The 24,475-nt window shown below is 39.3% G+C and overlaps 2 pseudogenes; both read left to right on the top strand.

Moving 5' to 3' along the window:
- The first annotated feature begins 20,168 nt into the window (after positions 1 to 20,168).
- LOC149258861 (protein FLX-like 2) lies at positions 20,169 to 20,969 on the top strand (annotated as a pseudogene).
- Positions 20,970 to 20,975: 6 nt separating this feature from the next.
- LOC149258862 (serine/threonine-protein phosphatase 5 pseudogene) lies at positions 20,976 to 22,178 on the top strand (annotated as a pseudogene).
- Positions 22,179 to 24,475: the final 2,297 nt, after the last annotated feature.

Below are 24,475 nucleotides of genomic sequence, written 5' to 3' on the forward strand. Positions count from 1 at the left end.
CGGTGTTGTATGCACAAGTACTAGCTCTTGTCACAGCTGTCACTTGGTCAGCTAGCACAAGTCCGCTAGGGCTCAAGCCAACTTCTATATGTTCTCAGAAGAAGCTTTTTAAGTGATGAACGAAAGCTATCTCAAAGGAAATTAACCTACTTTGCAAGAATGAACTGAAAGCCAACAAAACATGGAAAACCTAGTAAACCCTAATTTTACCAACTTAATCCTTATGATGCAATGGTGGGAATTCAACTTCTAAAAGTGATGCCATTACTTCTATTGAGATGAGATGCATGTGTCTAAACTACTTTCATATGAAGAGAACATGTTTTTGTATTTTTTCTCAAGTTGTGGGAGTTATTATGACTGTGCTTCTTACTGGGTCTTGACTGTGCAGGGGTAGATCAAGGGGAGGAAGGCTTGGAAAAGGTCAGGAGGACTCTGAGAGGGTCTAAGGGATCCCTAACATCATTCCATAGGAGTTCACAAAGTTCAGATGCCTGGCAACCGTGTTTGCAAGCTTCTACAGGATGTCTGCAGGGGATTCTACAGGAAGTTCAGGATTTCTACAGGAAGTCCAATAATTTCTACAGGATGTTCTACAATCGGAGTTTTGGGTGATGGATGAGTGAATGAGCTATATGGGTGGATAGGGAGGTAGGAGGGGAGCTTGTGATGGCTTATGGACAGAGAGGGGAGATGGAGAGGGGGTGTGTAAAGCTGGTTGGTCTAGAGGAGGGTAGAGGCAATGGAAGGCCGAGAAGATAAAACAACTTGGATGATAGAAGAGTTGGGAGGCAAATGATCTAACTGGGAGATAAGTAGATGGCCTAGGCACGGCTGAGAAGGATAAGGAAATGATGGAGTGGTGCTGCGCAGTGTAAATGAAACAAATCACCCCTGTCTTGCGTATAACCGAAATGTCATCAACCTACTCTAACTGTTTTATTAGAAACCAAAGAACATCAATGTCGTTTTTAAGGGAAAATCGTGCATGGTTTTGAAACAAAGAGTTATTTCTCAAGATCTAAATGCATGGACACTTCTACAAACGGAAATATTACGTTAAAGCTTGTATGAACATGTAAAACTGTGTTTTTGGTGGGTGGCACGGGCTGCAATCCTAATCTCTAAACAGAGGTGGAAGTGAGTGTGAAATCAACCCTTTTTTGGAGCTCTGATCACTCTAATCTCCTTACTCTAATATAAACTACTGAAAGAAACTTTGTTCCTAAAACTAACCTACTTAACCACACCAAGAAGTTCAACGCAGCAAACTGTATTTCCAAATGCATGTGAAGGAAAAGAAATATAATGCTGAAAGAAAAGTAACAATACAAAGAAAGGAGGCCTATTGCTCTCAGGTTGGGCCCAACCCTGAGAGCTATAGCTCCTCTAAGAACTCAGAATTGAACTCAAATCTTCTTGCCTTTTATTAAAAGATAATAGTCATCAGTCTCCTAACATGCCAAAAATGGCTTACAAAAAGCAAAACAGAGCTATAGCTCGTAATTCAGAATCTGCAACAAAGGTTCAAAAGTTCCCATCGAAGGCTACAACCTCAATATTTATACATTATGAGGGCCAAGCTGGCCTCCTAAATTAGTGGGGCTTGGCTGACCAACTAAAAGTAAACTGTTGTTCCCTTAGAATCCGTTGGCTGCCTTCTAGCTCGGTGGTGATAGTTGTTGGAGCTCGGAGTTGGGGTGGAGATCACGAGGAAGGCCATTCAAGGCTGTGGACAACCTTCCTACAAAACCGCAATGCCACCTTGGTTGTTTCCTTGCCTTCATCTGCGTGTTTTTGCTCCATTTAATGTCAAAAAACCGGAAATAAACATGTATTAGCCACCTAGGAATAGTGACTGCCCTCCTTCCTACAAATAACATGAATATACTAAAAAATGATGCATAAGTGATGAAAAATGAAGGGTTGAGCAAGGGTAAGTAGGCCAAATGAGCCCAAAATGTTACCAAATTTGGGGCTCATCACATATCCTTTATAAACAAGTCTGGCCTTGTTTCTAATAACTTATCCATTTTCGTTCAACTTGTTTTTTAAAATACTTTTAGTTCCTATGATATCCTTATCATAAGGTCTAGGAACTAATTCCCAAGTATTATTGCTTTCCATTTGCTCAAGTTCTTCATTCATGGCCTTGACCCAACATTCATCTCTGCATGCTTTATATACATTTTGAGGTTCAGTGGAAGATAATAATGCTAGATAGCTTGAAGCTTCAACAATGGTTCTTCTAGTCTGCACACCTGCTCCTTTTTCTCCTAATATTTGAGTTTCTAGATGATTTTTCCGAACATACCTAGATGAAGTCTTTTCTTTTATCGGTATCTCTTCTTCTCGTGCTTCATTGGTTTCTTCTTTAGAATCAATGTGATTTGATGTGGGAAAATGATCGTCATCTTCTTCATCATCATAATCTTCGGTTTTTATCTATTTTGGATTTTTGCATGCTTCATCAACCACAACATCAATACTTTCAATAATTTTCCCAAGTCTTTTGGTCTAACACTTATATCCTTTACTTCAGGGAGAGTAGCTAAGAAGAATACCTTCATCTGCTCTGGGTTCAAACTTACCAAGTTTTTCATCAGCCCTTTTGATGTATCATTTTCTTCCAAAAACTTTGAAGTATTTTACAGTAGGAGTCTTACCATAACAAAGTTCATGTGGAGTTTGAGTGTTGTTTGCCCAAACATTTGCTTGATTGAGAATAGTGACAGCGGCGAATGCAGCTTCACCCCAGAAGGTTGCAGGAGTTATAGATTCATATAGCATAGCATGAGCCATTTGTTGAACAATTATGTTCATCCTTTCTACTACTCAATTTTGTTGAGGAATCCTTGCGGTGGAGAACTGCCTTTTTATTCCATGTTGTTCACAAAAGTCAAAGAATTCGTCTGAGGTAAATTCCCCTCCTCGATCAAATCTGAGGCATTTGATTTTGTGATCTGATTCATTTTCAACCAAAGCTTTGAAGGCTTTGAACTTTTCAAATGCTTCATCTTTATGCTTTAGAAGACCTATCCAACACATTCTGGAAAAATCATCAATAAACAATATAAAGTATTCTTCTCCTCGAGGTGACTTTTTCCTTGATGGACCACATAAATCAGTATGAACAAGTTCAAGAGGCTTACTAGCTGACCCTTCATTTTCAATGAAGTGAGATCTGGTTTGCTTATCGAATTGACATGATTTTCATATAGTATTTTTAGGAATGTTGATATTTGGAAGATCATGAACAGCCTGGAATCTGCATGCTTTCCTTATTTGAGAAAAGCTTAGATGTCCCAATCTTTTGTGCCATAGTCAGTTTTGATCATTTTTGCTTAGATAACATTGTTGTTGTCCTCCCTTGAGTATGTATAGGTTTTTTGGAGTTCTTGTCCCTTTAATCATGCTTTCTCCTGTATCAAGCTCACAAAAAACACATCCATTTGATCAGAACACTACTTCATTTCCTTGATCACACATTTGACACACACTTAATAGATTATGCTTTAAGACATCAACATACATAACATTTCCAACTTTAACTTTTTCTTTCAAGAAAATAGAGCCTCTACCTTTTATCAGAGTAGGAGTGTCATTTCCAAAACAGACACTCTTCTCCTTTTCTAAGGCATTATATGAGTGTAGTTTTTCTCTATCACCTGTCATGTGTTTTGAGCATCCATTGTCGATGTACCACTGGTTTTCTTGTCCTTCTACATACAATGCTATACCACATCTTTCTGTTTGTGGTTCTTTCTTTCTCCATATTTTTGGATTTAATGGAGTTTTCTCTTTTTGATCTATTTGCCAAAATTTACTCCTGCATTCAGATTCTTCATGGGCAAAGTTGTTACAGATTGAACATTCTATTTCATTTTCAAGAAGAGAATGTTATTATAGGAACTTTTCTTGATCCCTATCACATTCCTTTGATTTCAAGCTTCTCTAGTCATGATAATTTTGTAAGCAGCACATTGAGCAGATTTGTGTCCAAAATTCTGACATGACAAACATTGACCATTAAAGAAGTTCCTGCGATTATCGAATCTACGAACCTATTGATTGTAGTCGAAGTTCCTCCTACTAACTTGTTGATTGATATTCTTTGAAGCAAATTGAGTATGATTTACCTGAGGTTGATTGTGGCTTCTATTCATCCTTGAAGTAAATTGAGCTTGATTCACATGGTGATCTGCTTTATGCCTTTGCTGACGATTGTCTAACTCTTCGCTGCTCTTTGCTGCATCACGATAGGTTTTAGTGGAGGTTGATGGTTTCTGAGATGTTTCTTCAGTATATCCAAGACCTGCCTTTATCAGAGGAGAGCACTGCACTTTGATAATTTCATTTAAGGTTTCTGATCCTTTAGCAAGTCTAAGATTTAGAGCTTTTGTTTTCTCAAGATCCTTTCTTAGACCCACAATTTCACATTCTAGATTTTCATTGTGTTTTTCTCTTTCATCAAGTTGGAATCTCAAGGTATCTATAATAATATTCTTTTCTTCTAAATAGATTTTGAGTTTAGATATTTCTTCATAAAGGTCATATTCATCTAAAGCATCCAAAAAATCATCATCTTCATAAGCCATTAGAAGTCTATAGTCATTACTATTTTCATCTTCATCACTATTTGATAACCCATCGCTATCTTCATGAGTATAGTATCTCTTTTTACTTACACTTTGTTTTCTATTCCATTTTGCAGTTTCCTTCCCTTTATCATAATTATCTTTATGAGGACATTTGGCAGCATAATGACCAACTCTACCACAAGCAAAACATTTGAAAGTTAGTTTACCTCTGAATCTACCAGAACCCCGTTGAAGATTCTTGACAAAGTTAACTTCCTCTTCTTCTTCTCAAATATGCCCTGATTCATTGAGTTCTTCTTATCCTTTCGCTGAAGCTTTAAATGCATCTTCTCTCATATCTGATGGACCTACTTTTCTCATCTCAAAAGCAGTTAAGATTCTGTGAAGCTATGGCATAGCAATAGTCTATAGATCCTACTTTTCTTCTATGGCAGATACTTTTGATTCAAATTTAGCAGATAAGGATCTTAAGACTTTTTAAACTAAGGTAACTTCCTTTATCTCTTCACCAAAATTATTCATGCAATTAACAATCTCTCCATATCTAAGAAGTAACTAGCTACACTTTCATCATTGTGCATCTTGAGAGTTTCATATTGAATTCTGAGAGTTTTCAGTTTAGCACGTTTTACCTGAGAGTCTCCTTCATAGTTTAGAACAATTTTGTCCCATATTTCTTTGGTTGATTTCAGCTCCATAACTTTGACAAACTCTAATTGTGATAGACTTCCCAATAATGCATTGATAGCCTTGGCATTTGTTTCATATTGCTTTTTACTTGCTGCATCTGTAGGAATTGATAATGGAAATGTATATTCTCCTTCCACGATTTCCTAGACATCTGTTCCAAGAGATTGAAGATAGGTTGTGGTTCTTACCTTCCAATAAACAAAGTTGCTCCCATCAAAGATTGGCGGTCTAATGGATCCTCCTTCTTGATTACTCATGATGATGGATCTTCCTTCAAGCGATCAAGCTTCTTCTAAAGGACTTGCTCTGATCCCAATTGTTGGAAATAATACTAAGAGGGGGGGTGAATCAGTGTTATCAAACTAACATTTTTCATTTCCATAATCAGATTCATATACGCTACTTCAGTTAAGGGAACTCGTGTGTACACACAACTGTGTTAAGTGCAACTAGCGTATGGCCATCAAACTTATGATTCAGTTAATTTTTTCATATATTGATCTTTAATCAGTGCATTAGAACCATACAAACGATAACTAGGTGTAGTAAAATAAGAACAGATCATCACACATAAGAAACACACATGAACACAAAGATATAAGGTGGAAACCAAATGTGGGTGAAAACCACCTACTACAATCATCTATGTCTTCTTTTAATAATAAGAGAATTATGTTTACAATTTTTGAACTGGTGCAGTCTTATACCAGTACGCGGGCTTCTACTTACAGAAGGCTACAAACTTCTCTCGTTTTCCATCTTCTACTGGAAGGGAGCTACAACCCCCTAGCTCTTTTACTAGTTATGTTTACTAGTACGTAGGTACTGGCCTACAGAAAGCTACAACCTTCTCTTTTCTTCCAGGGACCACGTTTCATTAATTTTCAGACTCGATCCATCAACCACATCATTCAATCATAAAATATATCTACATCAACCAAACTCATTTTGAACCAACCACAACTGAATCAATCAATCACTCTAATTATTCAGAATATTGTCACCAGAATACAGTAACCAATAATCCATAACACTGCAACAACAAATAGATGCAACTAAAACTTATTTTATAAGGTATATGCTACTTCCATGTGTTGAACATGCATGCATATGTGCTTTCCTCTAGGCGAACCTCCGTACAGATCTACAAATCAAATTTATGATGTATACGCTATATCGATATGCAGAACTTGTGTGTGTACGCGCCTTTTCTAAGGTGAACCTACGTACAGATCTGTAAATGATGATTTAAATATTACAAAAATTCCTGACTTCAGTCATGCCCAAATTATCACATTTATAGACTACATGTGCTAGTTATTCAGATAAATGATCAAACCACATAAGATGATTCTCTTCAAGTCTTAAGATCCTGATACATCATTATATCTTATCCTTCATCAAGCGCTAAGGTTTGTCCTTGGTTCAAATCCAGCAATGCACCATAACCCAATAACCTGCATACTAGATCTCAGGGGTGACTGTGGAATGGTCTGCAAGTTGCAGAACTGTTGTGGTCTTCCTTAATGACCCTTGGAGATTGAGCTTGGGCATGGTGTCCTTGGTCATCACATTAATGGCTTCCCCAAGATCAATCAAAGTGTGTGGGACAATGGTGCCATTGATGTGCACATCTACTACAGGGCTTCTAAGGTCCAAATATTTCAGACATATTACCTGCCCTAGCATTAAATCAGATAGCCACCCAATGACATTAATTGTAGGGGCATCCCTTTTTCTTCTTCATGGATGCTTGAAGCAATTATCCTTAATTAACTTATTGTAAATGGGAACATCTTTTATTTCCAGAGAAGTGGGATCTTTACACATAGATTTTTCAATTCTCCCAGAAGTTCAGTTTCTTCTAGGGTAAGCTGGAGTGGTTGGTCTAATCTCACAGGAAAGGGTGAATTTACTTTAAGGTTGCTTTCCTCTCTTTCTTCCTCAACCTCCCTATGTGGAGAGGGAGGTTGGTTATCTGGGAGAATTCTCCTAGATCTTAGGTTGATCTCCTGGATTTCTACAGCATAAGCTAGGTATGATGTCTCTCCATTGTATACTTGTTGAGCCTGCCTATTGTTCGGGTTCGGATTTGGCTGGGAAGGCATCTAGGGTTGCTTGGGTGGAGTAGAGTGTAGGATTTGTGGTTGGGTAGGTGGTGGAGGCAATAGAGCTAGAGCATTGTTGTATTAGGGCCTCCACCACTGGTGTGGGGTATTCCATTGAGGTTGTGGCGAAACATAAGGTTGAAATTACTAGCTCGCTAGCTGGGAATGATACTAAGATGCCTAGGACCAAGGAGGGTGTGTAGACCAAGGAGGATGAGCAAGGGGTCCCCAAGAAGGTATAGTTGTGGTTTGGTTGGGGTTGTAATATGCATGGGATGAACTTTTCATACCCTTCTGGTATGGTCTAGGTCGAGGAGGTATCCTTTGGTTGATGTAACAAAGCTACTCAGTGACCCCTTAAGCTACTCGATATATAGCTTTGAGTCCAGGTAAAGAAGGGCGCTTGTCTGTGGAGTGGTTTTCTTCACAAATTGAGCAAATCTCAATGCAGTTCAATGGACATTCGTTCCTAGGATGCCTCCTGATGCATCTAGGACAAAAGTTGGCCAAGGCTCTCTCTACTTCCTCTTGCTTCCTTTTGATATTCATGGTGTCCAATTGCAAGGCAAGGTTTTGTAGCATCTCACTTTTGAAATCTTCCAGCATATTTCCAATTTCACCCTTGATGGATGAGTTGGAAGATGATGTACTAGCCATAGGTTGGCTACTCCTACCCTTTTTCTTGGCTGCCCTAGAATGGTTTATAAAGATAGTCTTGATATCCTCATAGGGTAGTTGGTAGATATCTCCTCCTGCTAACAAATGTAAGGTATCCAGAAGATCTTTCCTTACTCCTCTAAGCAGGACCAGCATTAGTGATTCAGGGTCAAGTGTTCAACTGGCCCTTTTGTAACTGAGCTGGAATCTTTCTTCGTAGCTTTCTAAGGATTCATCTTGGACCATGGTCATCCTGAAAATCTCTTGTTTAATATCCTTTGACCTATAGTAGTCCCTATATTTGTTGTTAAAAGCCTGCTGCATCTGAGCCCAAGTTGTGATGCTATCTCCAGGTAAACCCATGAACCAATGCAATGTTGCATCATTGAGGGTAGATGGAAATAGTTTTAAATTTTGCTCATCATCTGTATAGTCATAGGTTAGGCATATAATAGCAAACTCAAATAGGAAAGTGTCAAGGTGCATAGAGAAATTTCAAAATATACAAATGTTTAAACATTTATGACACTTTTATTGGCAATTGACCAAAAACAAGGTGCAGAGCAAGGGCATTGATTCACCTCTGCCTACATGGCGTCTTACTCCAGTTGCATCGTACATGACTATAAGGCTAAATCATCTTACTCCAGCTGCATCGTACATGACTATAAGGCTAAATCCCAAGCAAACAAGAAACAAAGAATCAATGACTCCTTGACAGAGGGTGACAAAAGTTGTAAGTGCAATGCAGAGTGCAGCATGAGATGACAGCATGCCCACTGAACCCACAAGCATTCTAAAGTCCCATCTCCTTTCCACCACAAAAGTAGTGACGACTTTCAGCGTTTGAGCGAGTACCCATGCCAAGAGACCAGACATGAAAGTTGGATTTGTGCCTAACCTCCCCAAAATAGGGCCAATCCTCTCCTTTTCCATTGAAGTGGTGGTGCTCAACAGAGCCATTCCTATGCGGATAACTTATGCTCCCCCTCTCCACAGTTGTAGCACACCAATTACATCATTCGCTAGCTCTTCTTTCTTCAGCATCATAATACACAAAAACAAAATGACTATGATTTTGATTAGCTCACTGATTATGCACGCGTCATCCATGCACATTGTCTCTTACATCTATTATATGTAACATTGGAATAAAACAATTAAAAAGTTAATAAAAATTAAAAATATATATAAAAAATAAAATGAAATACAAACAAATAACATCTACTATATGTCGCATTGGAATAAAACAATTAGCAATTTAATAAAAAATAAATATGTATATAAAAAATAAAATGAAATACAAACAAATATAAGAGATGGACATGTGGAGCTGGCATGCAGCCAGCGTGCCCTGCTAGAATCCCATGCTAAACCTGGGTACCTGTTCTTAGTTTCTACCTTCATGGCCTGAGGCTAGAGCTTCTCTCGGAGTCGTTCATTTCTGTTGCATTCAGCCCAACTATTGTAGCAACAATAGTAGCAGGATAAATGATTGATTTTGTAAATTAAAGATTGCAATCAGAGCATGGTGTCGATAGAGTTAGCTAGAGAGAAGAGCATTCATTCATGTGTTCCAATGTGTGGGACTCGCGGTAAATGTGATAGCATTGATGAAAGTTTCAAGAATAATCTGAGCAACACCATCACTGGTTCTAGTTGTGTCAAGAGCAGTTTTAGTGGGAAGGTAAGCGATGGAATGGGTGCATATGCAAAGATTCCTTAATGCAAAATTGTTGACAATGTCAAGAACGAAAGGCTTGAGTCAATGTTGAAAGTGGGAAGATGATGCAGGAGCATCTAGACTTAGCCAGCAATGTGACAGGGTGGTCACATGTTGTGGCTAATACAAGATTGGAGGAAGCCTTAGTTGTTAAATTTGTATTAATTTCAATAAGTGTAAGCAGTTAAGAGTGGTCTAATTCTAAACAAAATTAGGAATAACTGGTAAGTGATCCTCTCTGCGTGGAGATCAAGCCAAGTGGTCTAGTTTGTTTAGATGAGGATAGGATTGACTTCTAACTGTATAACTAATTCCTCCATGTGTGGAAAGAAGTAGTTAGATATGACATATGTATAACTTCTTTTTGAGGGGTGGAGAGGAGGGGGAAGCAAGGGGGAGATAGAGAAAAAAAGAGAGGACCCAAGGCACTTGTAAGCCTAAGGGCAGCATAGAATTCCAAGACTGTGTTTGTTTCTTGCAGTATTGATTGGGGTTCTCTGGTCTTGATAGTTTTTATTGGGTTTTCTTCATTTAGTCTCCATTGTTGAAGAGAATGGCTTTGCGACTGAAACGCCTGCCTAGACAGTTAGGGAAACACTTGGTAATATTATCAAGACGATTTTATTTCCTCAATGTGAGTTAAAAATAGTTTTTTTCCTTAAATCCTTTCATCAATTAATTGTTTTCCATTTGCAAGTTTCAATTCCTAGGTTTCGAGAACCATATGGACTGATATGTTCTTAAAGATTGTCTCTCATGAGTTAAGGGAATGGAGGATGGATGATGTTAACCACTTCGATGTGAGGAATGCGTTTTGAAATTCAAACCCTTCTTGCCCTATAGATTGACAGAATAGTTCAAGAAGGACCGTGTTCGTTTAGAAATCACATCTCAAAGGGAGAAAATTCTCACCGAAACCTTATAAAAAATGATAGACACACAATCCTGAGAATAGGGCCCAGAACCATAAAAGGACGAGGGAAGAAATCTGGAGGAGGAACGCACAGTTGGCAGGATCTTTTCTCAAAATCCTTCTAGACAAACAGAGACATGGTTTCAAAATTTGATTGACAAACTAGAGACATAATGTTAACAAGAGGCCGAACAAGCAGTTCCAGTAACAGCGTAAATCCGAGAAGCACAGAGACATAATATTAACGAGACGCCGAACAAGCAGTTCCAGCAACAACATTTTTGGCTTTTGTACATGCACTGGTTATGTAGGCTATCCTACCTCTCATGACAGAGTTTAAGGTGGAAATTGGTATGAATGTCGTGTAGCCTTAAGGCTGCATCATTTTTGGTATCAGAGTAGGAAACGATTTCCTGCGGAAAGGAGGAAAGGAGTTTTTGTGTACAAAGAAAGAAGAGTGTGACCAGCCAAGGTGACAGAGCTAGTAATCAGAAAGACTGGTAGGACAAAAAGACAAAACAAGTGTGTTTTGTGTGCAAGGGTTCAAAGGTTGCACAGGGAGAAGCAGGTCTTGGAAAAAGACAGAAGCTGACAGTAGCAAGGAGGTAAGATAGCAAAGATGGGATGTGATAAATACTCCCAAGGAAAATTTGCAGAGGGCAAATGGCCAAGGAAAATAGAGATCAAAGATAACAAAGATGAAAGATAGCAAAGAGAGCTGAGAATTTCATTCTCAAGGGAGATTTTAAATTCGAACACATAGCAGAACAGAGAGGAGAAGAGTTTTACTCTCAAAGAAAGAATTTGCAGAAAGCAAATAATTTGAGGCAATCCATGCAAAATGCAGATGGACATGATCCTACAGGGACCATTAAAAAATATATATTATGATATTTGTTTTAACTGAGTTGATAAACTATGATTGAAGGTTTTCAGTAGCAGGCAAAGGGAAAATCAGAGCAAAGAAAGCACTCTGAAGTGGCAGTGAACCTGAAGAATCCAACAAGAGATTGGACAGAGAGGACAACTGAAGTGTTCTCAAGGGAGAGTGAGAGCTTGCAAAAGCCTAGAAGGAGCAAAGATGTTGCTCAAGAGAAGGTTCCAGATAGAGGACCATGCTTACCAAAAGACTGAGCGAGGAGAGCTTAGTGAGGTAAGATTGCAGTAAGGAGGACTTGCTGTTGCGGAGGCTTGTTGCAGTGGAGTGAGGAGCTCATGAAGAGAAGATGAAGACAAAGATGATGGAAGATCATTGCAGAGGTTCTGAAGAAAGCCACTATAGAGGAAAGGATGCCAAGACAAAAGGCATGAAGAGGATGAGTCAAGAGGAGCTTGACAAGCAACTTGCTGACATGAAAGCAAGATTGGAGATATTGACAGAGCTGCTACAAGAACCAGAAGACCAGAAAAGAGGATGGACCTTTCCACTAAAAGGAAAGAAGGTGATTTGGCACTCATTACAAATGAGGTGGAAGAAAAAGGATATTGCCTTATGGACAAAGGAACTCAAGTTCTTTGAGTCAAGGATAAGAATTGAAGATGCCACAGGAAAAATTGTTCAGATGAAAATGCTTAAAGGAGAAGGAGAAGAAAATGAAGTTATTTGCAAGCCAAAGGAATGAATATCTCTGGATGATGATGATGAAGAGGTGAGATTGTGTGAGGGTCTTGAAAGTTCAGAAGAGAACTTGGATCAGCATACTAAAATGTTAGCAAGAAACCTTGAGGAAAGCTCAAGGAGATATCCTGAAATGGTGACAGGAAGACTAGAAGGAAATTCAGAGAAACAGGTTGAACCGGTGACAGAAGAATTGAAGGAACACTCAACACAACATACTGAAATGTTGTCTGAGACACTGAAGTCTCATATTTGTAGTACTAATTCAAGTGTTAATGTCAATTACGCAGGTGAAAAAGGACAACCAATGAAGATTGTCAAAGAAGTTCATGAAGAAGAAACTATGTTATCTGAAAACATAGTAAAAGATCATCATGCTTTCATGATGATAGGCATGATTGAGTCAACCATAGGAGATGTTGAGTTTGTAGTAATTTACAGGGTAAGTTCTTCTAACAGAACACCGAAGGACACCGCTCACAAACAGATCACAGATCAATACACTAGTATTTTGATGTGGTTAAAACCCTCAAAGAGGGAAACAGTCCACGGCCTGAGCCAACGCGGCCACTTCAGGCAATTTATTAATAAAAGAATGAAAATTTACATATGCTTCTCTCATAGACGGATTACCCTACAAATGACCCTCCATGCTCTTTAAATAGAGATCATGGACCAATCGGATGTCAAGCCACGGATCAAGTGTCGGTAATACCGAGGAGAGAATGAACCGTCAGATTGTAAGTTATAAAATGTACATAGTAAAGAAAAACACTTTACCTAACTCTATACTAGACCAAGTTGTACTTAACTATTTCCTATGTGTCGGAATATCCTAACATCCCCCCTTAAGAACAACTTGGGATAGGATTGAAGGATTTACAAATATGACACAATAGGAGAAGGAAGGAGGCACGAGAGCCTATCCCCCCTTAGTGACAACTTCCTCAACTCCAACCATAAATCGAAGTTTAGTGAACTTCGCCTCTGTGAGAGCCTTTGTAAAGATGTCTGCAACTTGATCATCTGTTGAACAATATTGCACTTCAAGAACATGGTCGTGAATGAGCTTTCTGATGAAGTGCATGTGCAGTTCGATGTATTTTCTGCGCTGATGTTGGACTGGATCTTTGCATAGCTGAATGGCACTTTGATTATCACACCAAAGTGTAGTCGGATGTTGCTGCTGAAAGCCAAACTCTAACAGGATCTCACAAAGCCACAAGGCTTCCTTACTAGCTTCTACGGCACCATGATACTCTACTTCTGTTGAAGAAAGAGAAATGGCACCTTGTTTCTTGCAAGCCCATTTAATAGGTCCTGAACCAAGAGTGAACACATAACCTGCAGTAGACTTCCGATCATCAGGGTAACCAGCCCACTCGGAATCAGTGAAACCAACCAATAGAGGAGCTGCTTCAGCACTGTAATGAATCCCAAACTGAACTGTACCTCGAACATAATGAAGTATTCTTTTAGCTGATTTCCAATGACTTTCATGTGGGTTTTGCCTAAACCGAGCAACAAGGCCAACGGCAAAGGAAAGGTCGAGACGAGTATGGGTTAGATACAAAAGTTTTCCTACAAGTTGACGGTATAAGGTAGCATCAACTTCAGGAAAAGTACAAGTGACTGAAAGTTTGACTCCAGACTGAAAGGGAGAAGGGGCTGGCTTACGGTCTTCCATGTGAAAATGGTGTAGAATATCACATGCATACTTGGACTGAGAAAGGGAAATACCTTCCTGGGATTGCAAGACTTGAAGATCGAGAAAATAATGTAAGTGTCCTAAGTCTGTCATTTCAAACTTCTGTTTAAGGCTACACTTCACATGGTTTATAAGGTTGGGATCACTACCAGTCAGGATAAGATCATCAACATAAAGAACATGAATGATAAGAGACTTGCCCACTTTCTTGGTGTAGACAGTATTGTCAGAATGACACCTAGAGAATCCAGATTCTAAAAGAAAGTTATCCATTTTGGCATACCAAGATCGAGGAGCTTGCTTGAGACCATAAAGGGATTTCTTAAGCCGACATACAAGGCTGGAGTCTGTTTGTATAAAGCCAATAGGTTGTTCCATATAGATTTCTTCATGCAAGTCCCCATGCAAGAAGGCGGATTTAACATCCATCTGATGGACTTCCCATTTGAAAGAAGCAGCAAGGGAAAGAACAAGACGGATAGAGTTCATTTTGGCAATAGGGGAGAATGTTTTAGTGTAGTCAATGCCTTCAACTTGTGAAAAACCCTTAGCAATAAGACGAGCTTTATGTTTATCAACATTCCCATCTGGTCCATACTTGGTTCTGTAAACCAATTTGCATCTAACAAGTTTTCGTCCCTTTCATAGAGGAACAAGATCCCATGTATCATTTGCCAATAATGAATGATATTCTTCATTCATAGCTACTTCCCAATCTGGATGCCCTGAAGCTTCTGCAAAGGTGTCAGGATCATAATTCATTGAAGCTTGAGCCAGTAAAGAAGAGGCTCTCTCGAACTAAGAACGTGTACGTCACTGATCTGTAGGATCACCAGCAAGATCACCTGCTGCATCCCGAGTAGCATGGACCCATTTTGGAAGCTGAGGAGCTGAAGGAGGATCCTGAGAAGGTGGGGGAGGATTTTCATCCTCGCTTTCATCATCTGAAGAAGAAATATTTTCAAAAGTAGAAGAGATAGGGAGAGGTGGCACATCCGTCGAACTAGGCTCGCAGGCCGATATATTTTTAGCAAACTTTACATCTCTTCTAATGACAACATTTTTGGACTTAACTAGAATAAGTCTATATCCTTTGACATCTTTAGAATATCCAACAAAAATACATTTTTCACTCTTAGGTTCTAAAGCTTTATGTTTCTCATCTGGAATATGGGCCCATGCTTCACTTCCAAAAACACGAAAGTGACTTACATCTAGTTTGATTGAGCTCCATGCTTCTTCTGGAGTGATATTCTTTAAAACCTTAGTAGGAGTGCGATTTATTATGTAATTTGCATAGTTAATTGATTCTGCCCAATAATTAAGACTAAGTCCTTTATATTGAATCATACAACTAGCCATTTCCTTTAAGGTGCGATTCTTCCTTTTAGCTACACCATTTTTTTGTGGAGAATATGGAACAGTATGTTGCATTTGAATTCCATTCTCAGTGCAAAAGTTGATGAATGTGTTTTTAACATATTCTCCTCCATTATCAGTTCTTAGCTTAAGAATTTGATGTCCAGATTGTTTTTCAACAAAGGCCTTAAAGGCCCCCGGATGCGGGTGATTAATTGTCCAAAGGACATATAGGCGGCGTATCACATGGGCAAGTGTCAGCCCACATACGCCACGAGTCAGGTCACAAGGAAAGGGAGATGGGCCTGCACAAATTCTTTAATGCGACCATTACTGCGCTCATCCGTCGTCTCGCATGCCACGTCCTGCCGCTCCTTAAACACTCTTTGCATAATAGCTTCAATGCATTCCAATGTCGAGTTTTTGCTTCCAGTTCTGGGCGTTTCTCTGAATCACTCTGTAGGGGTTCATAGACCTGTTAATGTGCGGAGTTTGTATGGCTATTGGGAAGTACCGTTATTACCTAGCTCAGAGCAAGCAAAAATGCCGCGTGAAAGAGTCAGGTTACTGAGTAGAAGAGGGGGCTTTGGTGGTCGAGCAGTCTCGCAGCGATCTTCCGACACTCTGGAACCTGAGCGGCGTAGTCCACCGGCTACGAGGAGCGGAAGAGGAAGGGGTCGTGGCAGATCTGGAGATGCAGAATGTGAACATGCTTCTCACCATACTGCGCGGTATCGTTTCCCTTGCTCGCTCGATAATGTTACTTTCATTATTTCAGTCACTATCAAAAAGCGTGAAGACAACAGAAATTTGGGAGTGGCCCAAGCTGAAGCAACTGCAGAACAAGGGACTGTAAATCTGGAGGATCACTTGAGCCTAGTCATGGAGAATGCTTCGACGTTGAATCCGGCCAACCCCGCTAGCCCAGGTGCGTTCGTGCGTGGCGATCCCTCGGTGGCTCCTCATTTGGACTTGGAGGACTCTCTATGGTATGCGTGTTTGGTTGTCGAGAAGGCCTATACTACAGATGATGACTAACCTAGCATAATTCTGTGTGTCTTCGTTGCTATGATTTTGGCTCAGGTTCCTGCTTGTCAATGTGTCGTTACTACATACACTAGTTGTTTATGTCTGTCTCAGGGCACGGTCTGTCCATGTTTCTGTCCGTCTCAGGGTGCTGTCTTGCAAATGTAATGGTTTTGTTACTGTTCAAAACTGTAATGTGTCATAGAAGAAGTTTACACACAGCTGAAGATTCCAACTGCACTGATCTTATGTGTTTTTTTGTAAAATGCCATCAACAGGCTGAACTTTCAAGGCCAAGGCCTTGCTGTAACTTTTTGTATCAATAATAGCAGTAGTCATATTGAGAAAAAAAAAAAACAAAGGCCTTAAAGGCCAAGAACATGTTAAATACTTCACTCTTGAGTTTTAAGAAGTATACCCAAGTGCATCTGGAGAAATCATCAATGAAAGTTAAGAAATACTTGTATCCAGAGAATGAAGCAACTGGAAGTGGACCACATAAATCACTATGCACGAGCTGTAAAGGGGCTGAGGCGTGCCAAGAGGCACGTTTTTCAAAATTGTCCCGATGATGTTTTCCGAGTACACATCCGGAGCAAACACCATCTCTGCAAGATACCAGAAGACCTGTCACCATATTTTCTTTACATAGATTCTGAAGAGAGCGATAGTTTAAGTGACCAAATTTCTCATGCCAAAGTTTTCTCACTTCATCATTATGAGCAAAAAATACTGAGGGAAGATTTTATGACCCAAAGTTGTGAAACGTATAAAACCTTGTAGAATCATCAGCAATGTCAGTAGCTAAAATCTGTCTAGGATCTCTTAGGTCCTTAATTACAACATCGTGAGGTGAAAATTCAACGATTTTACCTTCACCTTAATGGGTTATCTGATATACAGATAGAAGGTTGCATGATAAGGTTGGAACACATAATACATCATTAAACTGACCATTGTCTAGATGAATAGTTCCAGTCCCTACAACACTAAGAGATCTATCATCACCAACATATATATTTTTGGTGTTACAATTGTTTAAAGAAGAAAACATGGCTTTGTTTTTGGCCATGTGATAAGAAACTCCAGAATCAATGAGCCAATCATGAGAATGAGAAGAAGAAGATACATTTAGTACATAGCCAGACCGAGATGCTTGACAACCACATGCTGAAAGTTCCTTTCTTGAAGATGAAGTTGAAGTTGAAGATTGCTCCAAATGGATGTTATGCTTCTTCATTGCTGCTTCCAAGGCTTCCATCTTCTTAAAGCATTTGGATTCTAAGTGGCCATTTCGATTACAAAAGTTTCAATGTCTATCAATCTTCTTCCCTTTGTTTTTATTTGTCTTATCATTTTGTTAAAACGATTTTTCATTTTGAGGCTGAAATTGCTTAGGACCCTTGTTTGGTTTAGGACCATTCTTTTTAGGATACAACTTCTTAGGATTCTTTGGATTTGGTTGCTGCTGGGCAGCTAACGCTTTCTTAGAAGAGTTTCCAAGATGAAGAAGACCATGGTGTAAGAGTTTTTCTTGTTCTCTTATTAAAGAATCACAAAAGGAATCAAAGGAAGGGAACTTGTAGGTTTGTCCTTGAGAAATGAAGGCTTCTCTTGTAGAATGGAAGGTGGAAACAAACACAGAATAGGTTGGTCCCAACTTAGTAAGAATGGAGTAGATAAGGCTACTATCTTCTTTCTTAACGTTAAAAACTTCCAAGAGAAGTCTAAGGGTCTTGAACTTGGACAAAAAATCTTCAATGCAAGAAAAATTATTGGGGTCCAATGTAAGCAATTCATTTTCAAGTTGATGGGCTTTAAGTTCATTTTTAATTCCAAAGACTTCAGTAATCTGTTTCATTGCTTCATCAGGAGTATCAAGTTCTGCAATATGGAATCTAAGATCTGGAGAAATAGACATCCCTATCAACCCATGTGCTTGGTCTTGTTTATTTTCCCATTTAGCTGCCTTGTCTTCATCTTTTTGTTTGGTCTCTTGGCCTTTGGCTATTCTGTAAAGACCTTTACTTCTAAGTAAATCCACAATGTAGACCACCATTGGAAGTAGTTGGTGTTGTCAAGAATAACTTGGCATGGACTTTCCATTTAAAAAAAAATTGAAGCTATAGATTCTGAAACTAAGTGTTTCAATGGAAAAATCTCGAAAAATTAGGCTGTTTTAAAAAAAACGGTTTTGAAAACGGCTTCCGGATGAAGAAGTTATGGCTTTTTGAAGAAAATTTGATGAAGTCGCCGACGAAGTGTGAGAATGTGCGGAAATGAAAAATTTGCCTCCACAAAATGGAGACTTGAACCCAAGACCTCTACTCTCATAAATTAGCTTTGCACCAAGTGAGCTATACAAAAAGTTTGAGAGAGAGAGAGAGAGAGAGAGAGAGAGAGATGCTTTGGGTTGTGTGCTTGCTTTGAGAAAGCTCTTTTTCCCTACAAAACAAAAAACACAAAACCCAACACGGACATACAAAAAAAATGAACCTTGCGGCTCGAAGTTAGCTTTAGCCGGAAACTAGATATTTTCAAAAACGAACCTTGCGGCTCAAAGTTAGCTTTAGTCGGAAACTAATTATTTTCCTCAATGTTTCTGATTTTCCGAGATCACACTAAGGCGCAATGGAAAAGAGCATACGCATGAGAAATATCCTTCCTTTCTATTTTTGATTTGCCCAGATCTCACAGAGTCGCAGAGCAAAGAGCATACACAGAAATGAAAAGTATAGATCCGGTAATAAAAAAGGCTAAATAAATTGAAACCGAAATAAACAGAGAGAAAATGATTGTAAACTGCAAATAAACACTGTATACCTCCAGATCTTAAAAATGACGAAGCTAGGGCTACCGGAAACCTTTTCACGTGAAATGAAAGGGGTTCCTCACTGGAACAGATGCTCCCAACACAACAGAGTAGTCCTCTCGGCCAGAAAGCAGTCAGAAACAATAGATCTAGGAAACGGTTGTCGAATGCAGTTCTACCGGCTTCAGATTTGGATCACCAATGGACGCGCCCTCAAATAGCTCTGATACCATGTAGGAATTTACAGGGTAAGTTCCTCAGACAGAACACCAAAGGACACCGCTCACAAACGTATCACAGATCAATACACCAGTATTTTGACGTGGTTAAAACCCTCAAAGAGGGAAACAGTCCACAGCCTGAGCCAACGCGGCCACTTCAGGCAATTTCTTAATAAAAGAATGAAAATTTACATATGCTTCTCTCATAGACGGATTACCCTACAAATGACCCTCCATGCTCTTTAAATAGAGATCATGGACCAATCGGGTGTTAAGCCACGAATCAAGTGTTGGTAATACCGAGGAGAGAATGAACCGTCAGATTGTAAGTTACAAAATGTACATAGTAAAGAAACACACTTTACCTAACTCTATACCTAACTCTATACTAGACCAAGTTGTACTTAACTATTTCCTATGTGTCGGAATATCCTAACAGAGGTGATCAACCTGAAAAAGATACCTCAAGGAAGAAGACATGAAGTAGAAATTCACCTAGAAAAAGGCGGGAAAAAGGAAGAAGGGCTAACAATGACAAGAAGTCAACAACAGGATCAAGGAGAAGAAGAAAGAAGCTCTCATCAAGAAGCTAATGTATGGGAGAAGGAGCTAGAGTTACTGGAGAAATGGCTAAAAGCACCAGTACCTGATGAAAACTGCAAGATATCCTCCACATTTCTTCCTCGGTCCTTGTCACAATTGACTTGGAGAGGAATTGGCAGAGACAAAGAGATGGCTGGTAGAGGTCGCATGCCACCCCCTTTTGCTAGACACCTTCAAGGCCCATGCATGGGGCCTGAGATATATGGTCCAGCCATGGGACCTCCTGCAGGTCATCATCCTTTGGATATGTTACCACCGCCAGAAGTGTTGGAACATAAGCTTACAACACAAGGTGCGGAGATGCAAAGGCCTGCAATGGAAAATCAAAGGTTAGCTGCAACACATGGAGCTTTGAGACAAGATATTGTTATGTCTCAACATGAACTGGAGCGATTGCATTCACATATTGCAGCTATGCGGAATGATAAGGATTAGCAAATTAGAAGTTTTTCTGACAAAATTGCAAATATGGAGGTAGATCTCTAGGCTAGTGAATCTATCATGGCAGAGTTGCAACAAGCTCGTTCTGATGCACAGAGTCTTCAATCAGCTAGACAAGATTTAAATGAGCAAGTGCAACAGCTAAATCAAGAATTGCAGTGAGCCCATGCAGAAGTTCAACAGATTCCTGCTATGCATACAGAAGTAGAGAGCTTAAGGCAAGAGTTTCAACGTGGAAGGGCTGCATTTGAGTATGAAAAGGCTACAAGTAGTAAGCAACTAGTAAAGGAAGCAGAAGCAAAGGAAGAAGTTCACAACTGTGAACCAGGGCAAGGAAGCATTCTTAGAACAGATGACATGAAGGAAAAGCTCGAAAACTCTTTGAAGGAGTTAAATCAATACACTGAAGTGTTGATGAAAGAAGAAAGTCCAAAACAAGAAGTCGAAATACTGTTGAAAGGAGACACACAGTCTGAATATGTGAAATAGAGGAAGATGCAGCTAGACAACAGTAACCAGCTAAAGCAAGAAGGAAGAATTAATGAAGAAGACCAGCAAGAAGATCTACTGGAAATAGAGATTGAGAACATAAGGAAGCTGATGTTGAAGCAAACCAAAAGGCAAAGGTTGGCAGCATCAGAAAAGGTGATCAGTCAAGTACTAAAAGATTTTCAGCAGGTTAAGAGAATTTGTCCAAATGATCTTGATGCCACCAAGAAGCTTAAAGAGACCGAGACAGCAGTCCAAAAAGTTAGACTTATTGAGGCCATCTCAGTGAATGATCTTGAGAATCATTCTGTTGTGGATTCCATTGATTTTCGTTCAATAGAGGTAGAGCCCCAGTATGCTGGTGTTAGAATAGAAGGAGAAAATGTAACATTGGAATTTGTGAAGAAAATGATGGATGACTTCAAGAATCAAAAAAATATACAGAGAAGGTATGCATTTCAAATATTATTGCAAATAAAGTATTTGCTGGAGGTGATGCCATTGTTGGTTGACATCAATATTCCAAATGGAAAGCAATTCACTGTTTGTGGTGACATCCATGGTCAGTACTATGACATTTTGAACATCTTTGAGATTAATGGGCTTCCTTCGGAGGACAATCCTTACCTTTTTAATGATTATTTTGTTGATCAAGGATAATTTTCAGTTGAAGTCATACTTTTGCTATTCGCATTCAAGTGTATGTGTCCAACTGGACTCTATCTTGCAAGAGGAAATCATGAAAGCAGGAGTATGAACAAGATTTATGGTTTTGAGGGCGAAGTCAATTCCAAATACAATGAAAGCATGGTTGAGATTTTCACTGAAGTGTTTTGCTACTTGCCTTTGGCTCATGTCCTCAATGAAAAGATTTTTGTTGTCCATGGTGGTCTTTTTAGTGTTGATGGTATAAAACTGGATGATATCAAAGAAATTGATCGATTCCGAGAGCCACCTAAAGAGGGTCTGATGTGTGAAATACTTTGGAGTGATCCACAACCTCGTAAAGGGTGTGGGCCCAATGAACAAGATGTTGGTTTGTCTTTTGGAGAAGATGTGACCAAAAGGTTTTTCCAAGAAAACAATCTTGAGCTGGTGGTCAGGTCTCATGAAGTTAAAGAGGAAGGTTATGAAATTGAACATGATGGCAAACTTATTACGGTTTTCTCAGCTCCAAACTATTGTGACCAAAGAAGGAAGATGAAATAGGAAGCAACTGACATGCAGCGAAAACAGAGGAGGAGAGCATATGGACAACTCTAGAACAAAGTTTGGGACCCAGGAGAATTTTTTTTTCTCTTTGAAAGCACATGATCAGGAGATCATGAATGTTTTCAAGTGTGGGAGTCTGATGCAGGAGCATCTAGACTTGGCCAACAATGTGACAGGGTGGTCACATGTTGTTGTTAATACAAGATTGGAGAAAGCCTTAGTTGTTAAATTTGTAATAATTTCAATAAGTGTAAGTAGTTAAGAGTGGTCTAATTCTGAACAGAATTAGGAATAAATGGCAACTGATCCTCCCTGCGTGGAGATCAAGCCAAGTGGTCTAGTTCGTTTAGATGAGGATAGGATTGACTTCTAACTGTATAACTAATTCCTCCATGTGTGGAAATAAGTAGTTAGACGTGACATATGTATAACTTCTTTTTGAGCGGCAGAGAGGAGGGGGCAGCAAGGGGGAGACAGAGAAAAAAAAAAAGAGGACATGAGGCACTTGTAAGCCTAAGGGCAGCGTATAATTCCAAGACCGTGTCTGTTTCTTGTAGTATTAATTGGGGCTCTCTGGTCTTGATAGTTTTTATTGGGTTTTCTTCATTTAGTCTCCACTGTTCAAGAGGATAGCTTTGTGACTGAAACGCCTTCCCAAAGAGTTAGGGAAACACCTGGTAATATTATCAAGATGATTTTCTTTCCTCAATGTGAGTTCGAAATAGTTTTTTTTCTTCCAGCCTTTCATCAATTAATTGTTTTCCATTTGCAAGTTTCGATTCCTGGGTTTCGAGAACCGTATGGACTAATATGTTCTTAAAGATTGTCTCTTATGAGTTAAGGGAATGGAGGATGGATGATGTTAACCGCTTCGATGCGAGGAATGCGTTTTGAAATTCAAACCCTTCTTGCCCTGTAGACTGACAGAATAGTTCAAGCAGGACCATGTTCATTTAGCAATCACATCTCAAAGGGAGAAAATGCTCACCGAAACCTTATAAAAAATATATACACGCAATCCTGAGAATAGGGCCCAAAACCATAGAAGGACAAGGGAAGATATCTAGAGGAGGAATGCACAGCTGGCAGGATCTTTTCTCGAAATCCTTCCAAACAAACAGAGACATGGTTTCAGAATTCGACTGAAAAACTAGAGACATAATGTTAACGAGAGGTCGAACAAGTAGTTCTAGCAACAACATAAATCCAAGAAGCACAAAGACATAATATTAAAAAGAGGCTGAACAAGCAGTTCCAACAACAACGTTTTTTGCTTTTGTACATGCACTAGTTATGTAGACTCCCTGCCTCTCATGATAGAGTTTAAGGTGGAAATTGGTGTGAATGTCATGCAGCCTTAAGGCTGCATTAGAAGAGTAGCCTGAGCATGGCCAGCTACAAAAGTAGTGTTAGTGATAGCAATGATAGTAATAGTGGCATTTTAGTTTGAGCAGTGCTCTAAACAAACCACACAAAGGCAATGATCCGAGATGGGATGACATTCCAGATGGATTTTTGGGTTGGCTTTTTGGGTTTGAGTCATTTGAGGCTTCTTAAGCCCTTGGGAGGTGGGGATATTGGGAGTGTTTACTTAACACGGTTAAAGGAAGCCAACGGTAATAAAAGTAATGGATAAAGGGTTGCTGGAAAACAGGAATAATTCTCTCAGACTGCAGTCCGAGAGAGAGATTCTTTCCTATTTAGATCATCCATTCTTACAAACATTGTATTCTCATTTCAAGACAGATAAGTTCTCCTGCCTGGTCATGGAGTTTTGCATTGGAGGGGATCTACATACCTTTTAGCAGCGACAACCTGAGAAACGCTTTTCTGAAGCTGCTTCATTGTGAGGTTGTCATTTGTATTTGTTTTTATTTATTATCCTGTGGGTGGGATTTCCTAACATTCCTACTGTAAATCAAACTCTGTGCTCCATTTTCTGGTAAGCTCATCTAATTAAATGTAAATTTGAATTGAGTTTGAATTGAGTTTTGAATTTGGTTTTTTCGTTTATTGCAGGTTTTATGCAGCATAAATCCTACTTGCCCTGGAGTATTTGCACATGATCAAACTAGCTTTCATCAATTATATGGAGGTATTAGCTAGATAATATGTGGGTACTAGCTTTCATCACTGCATGGATACCCGTTACTAGCTAGGATGCATTAATATGGACTAGCATTCATCATTCATCTGAGATTATAGGATTCTGGGATTATTGATAATCTGTTGGTACTTAGCATAATATGTTAAATAAAAAAAAAATCATTCGACCATTCATTTATGCCAACATT

The sequence above is a fragment of the Pinus tabuliformis genome, chromosome 6 (genome assembly GCF_031772625.1).
Source record: "Pinus tabuliformis cultivar Carrire ecotype Pingquan chromosome 6, CPIR1, whole genome shotgun sequence".
Taxonomy (NCBI): domain Eukaryota; kingdom Viridiplantae; phylum Streptophyta; class Pinopsida; order Pinales; family Pinaceae; genus Pinus; species Pinus tabuliformis.